This window comes from Takifugu rubripes, unplaced genomic scaffold (genome assembly GCF_901000725.2).
Source record: "Takifugu rubripes unplaced genomic scaffold, fTakRub1.2, whole genome shotgun sequence".
Taxonomy (NCBI): domain Eukaryota; kingdom Metazoa; phylum Chordata; class Actinopteri; order Tetraodontiformes; family Tetraodontidae; genus Takifugu; species Takifugu rubripes.
The window spans coordinates 33,423-37,376 of record NW_021821653.1 but is presented as its reverse complement, the minus strand read 5'-3'; the positions used below and the strand labels follow the sequence as shown (position 1 = coordinate 37,376).

At 46.4% G+C, this 3,954-nt stretch overlaps 1 pseudogene; it reads left to right on the top strand.

The window, feature by feature from the left end:
• Positions 1-548: 548 nt before the first annotated feature.
• On the top strand, positions 549-2,377 carry LOC115248703 (protein bicaudal D homolog 2-like; annotated as a pseudogene).
• The last annotated feature ends 1,577 nt before the right edge of the window (positions 2,378-3,954 follow it).

The following is a 3,954-nucleotide window of genomic DNA, read 5'->3' as shown; positions in this document are numbered from 1 at the left end:
CCTGACCATGACCATGTTCCTTTTGTATATATCATGCTTTGTTTTATCATGTGACGTTTACACTTACGCTTATGGTAATCTTACATGTTCGTGTGCTAGTATAAAAATAAACCTCACCAGGGCCCACACTTGTAGCCCACAATGCAGACCTGAGGACGTGAATTCGTTCCAGGCCAGCGGTTAGAACAGTTCCCAGTGTTGAATGGTGGCCGACGGACGCATCTCCTCGCAACAAATTGTTGCCTCAGAGGGTGAGACCTGGTTAGACTTAGCCGTAATTAAGTGGGTTAGACTTTTGCCTGAAAAGTGGGTTACACTTAGCCGTAATTAAGTGGGTTAAACTTAGCCCTAATTAAGTGGGTTATACTTAGCCATTAATTAAGCAGGTTATAACTTAGCCGTAATTAAGTTAAGAAAATAGGAAATTGTCTTCGTGTGTGAATGGAGGACTAAGCCATTGAAAGAGTTGATAAAAGAACGCTGCTAGTCCTGTGTTTTATTATTTTGCTCGAAGAAAACGAAGTACTGGTGATCAGAGGACAAAAGGACGGGTTCCGCCCCTGAAAACTGGCACCGCTGTGTGAGTAGTGCACAGTAGAAGGGCGTGTCAGTGTCCTTCCTCCGATTTGTGTACCAGAGAGGTTTTCTGATGAGACCCAGTAGTGAGAAGTTAAAATGCCACTGTTTATGGAGGGTTGTGTGACGGGGTCAGGAACAATAGGTCAAGAAAGGTGGAGAAGAAAGTTTAAGTTTTCAGACAAACTCTGCACTGCAGACATACTGGAGTGTCGGCGGCACACCAAGATGTTTATGGAGGAGCAGGAATGTGCCAACGCGGTGCTTGTGACAGAGGCCGGGCCGCAGTGGCTTCGAGCCGAGGTAGACCGTCTTACCCGAGAGCTTCGTGAAACAACCAATGAAAAGATCCAGGCAGCTGAATATGGACTGGTGGTGCTGGAGGAGAAGCAGCAGCTGAGGGACAGATTTGATGAGTTGGAAACGGACTACGAGGCGGTTCAACACGAACTGGAACAGCTAAAAAAGGCATTTGGACAGGCTTACTCGACTCAAAGGAAGATGGTAGATGATGCCGAGAGCAGGGAAGAGTCACTGATCCTTGAATCTGCCAGTAAGGAGGCGCTTTACCAGCAGAAGCTTCTGGAACAGCAGAATGAACTCAGACAGTCCAAAGCCTCCTTCACCAATGTGAAGGCAGAAAATGAACATCTGGCTTCAATCATCCTGGACACGAGAGAGAATTCAGAGCTGGCAGAGTTGCAGAGAGGTCAGCTGTGGAATGACATCAGAGAGTACAAGGTGCGGGAAGTTTGTCTGCTGCAGGATTACAGCGAGCTGGAGGTGGAAAACATCTCCCTTCAGAAACAAGTGTCTGTGCTGAGACAGAACCAGGTGGAATTTGAAGGTCTCAAACACGAGATCCACAGGCTGGAAGAGGACTCCCAGTGTCACCACAGTCAGCTGGAGGAAGCCGTGTGCCTGAGGGAAATTGACAGTTGACAGAGGCCTTGGAAACGATTAAAACAGAGCGTGAGCAGAAGGCCATCGTGCGCAAAGAGCTCTCCCACTACATGACAATAGGCGGATCGGTGTACAACAGCTCATTCAGCATCTCAGCCGCCACCGAGCCCGACAACGACGATCTAATCCAAAGCTTTGAAAATGGCTTGTTGAAGGCAAGTGAAGATGACAAAGACAACAAGAGATTGGAAGCTTTCAAGCCGGCTCCAAGCCTGGTGGATGACCTGCTGAGTGAGCTCAACATCTGCGAGATTCAGAAACTGAAACAGCAGCTTATGGATGAGGATAATAAGGATAAAAGACTTTATTGATCCCACATCGGGGAAATTGCACGTTACAGCAGTAGCCCATGGTGTACAATACAGTACTAAAAGAAAAAGATAAAAAGACTCTTATATGTACATTGTACAGTATATACAGAAATCAAAATTATGTACAGAAGGAGTGTCGGACAGTGTGAAGAAATGCAGGTGGAGAGGGGAAAGTAGTCCTTATCAACTCTCTCCAGAAGAGCCAGAAGCAGCTAGAGCAAGCCTACGGGACAGTGTCTGAACAAAAGGAAACTGTCAACAGATTTACGGAAAATCTCAGTGCAATGAGGAAACTTCAGACCAGTAAGGAGCGCCAGTCTGCCCCCGACAGCGAAAAAGACAGAGACAGCCACGACGACGGAGATTACTATGAGCTCGATATAAACGGGGCCGAGATTCTGCAGTGCAAGTACACGGTTGCCATGTCAGAAGCTGGAGAGCTGAGGCAGGAGCTGAAGACTCTGAAGGCAAAGTACGAGAAGTGTCGAAATCAGTATAAAAAAGGAACAGGCCCGACTGGAGGGTGACGTCCAGGAATTGAGGTCAAAGTTGCAAACTGTGGAAAAGATCAGTGAAGAGTTAGCCAATCTCTCCAACCATGTGTGTATGTACAACAATGAGACCCCTAAACGCGTCATGTTGGACTATTACAAGCAGGGCAAAGCTATTATAAAGATGTATGAAGGAAAGGAACTTACTATTTACACTAACAGTCAGTATGTGTTTGGAGCACAACACCAGTTTGCAAAGATATGGCAAAACAGAGAGTTCCAGACATCACAAGGTCAATCCCTTAGCACTTCTGCAGCGACTGCTGGATGCAGTCCAGCTTCTTTCTGCACTAGCAGTTTGCAAATGTCGTGCACACCAGAAAGATAGCTCAGACACCACAAAAGGAAACAACTTTGCAGATCAAATCGCAAAGAGGGCTGCAAAAGTACCTAAACAAGTGCGAAGCGCAGAGGTGTTTCTAGTAGACTTAGACATTTTGAACGACACACAAGGTTCAGTGTCACATGCAGAACTGAAACAGTTGATAAATAGAGGTGCTCAGAAAAGTGATGGCCTCTATAAAATTGACGGCAAACCGATCCTTCCAAAAAGCCTGTAGAAAACAGGAGGGAAAGAGGAGGGATGGTACATATAATCAACCAACACTCATGCATAATCTGTTGCAAACACACAGTAGCAAGACAGAAAAACAGCAGTGGAAAAAACACAGTGCTAAGATAATGACATGAATTTACACAATGCCTGATGGAAAAACTGTATTGCCAAGAAATATGTATAGATAGATGGCTATTGTGAGCCATGGGCCTTGCCATGTGTCAAGAGGAGGGATGGTGAAGGTAGTACAATCACCATTCTATGCAATAGGATTTCAATCTTACCCTAAAAAATATATATATATTTTTTTTGTTAACATGTTCCAACAAACAGGAGATGATGAAGTAGAAAAGACAGTTGCAGATTACATGCAAGCAAAAGATGTTCAAAGAACAAATAATCTGCCAGATATGCCTTTTCCTTCCCAGGAAGAAGATAACAGCGTTGACGTGGGAAACTATGTGTGGGTGAAGCGCATTCGAAGAGCCAAGTGGAGTGACCCACGCTGGGAAGGTCCGTTCCAGATCCTGCTGAAGACACCTACAGCGATGCGGATAGGGAACAACCCTCGTGGATACATCTTTCCCACTGTAAGAAACACCGGATACTTCCAGGTGAAAACAACGGCTGATGGCCTGTATAGGTCCAGCAAAGGCTGAACCCCGTCTGAATCTGAGAAGAGGAGGGAAAGAAATTTTGTTCCTCCTGATTGTGCAACCCAGACGTGGAGTCGGACGAGATGAGGAGTGTGCGCTATGTTTGGAGAACATTGCTGCACATTCAGTCCGAACAACGCAGCCTCAGATGGAAGCCTCACCCGTGCTCCCCGCAGTCTTGGAGGACTGCTCCTGTTCCCGAGTTCTCTGCAGTCCAGGGGGACTGCTTCTGGTTTGAGGACTCACCGCGGGACCCCACCGACAGCCCAACGAGAAAGATGCAACAACAGAGGAGTAAAAGATCGTACTCAGTGCAGCAATGGCACAGCTCACTTCTCTAT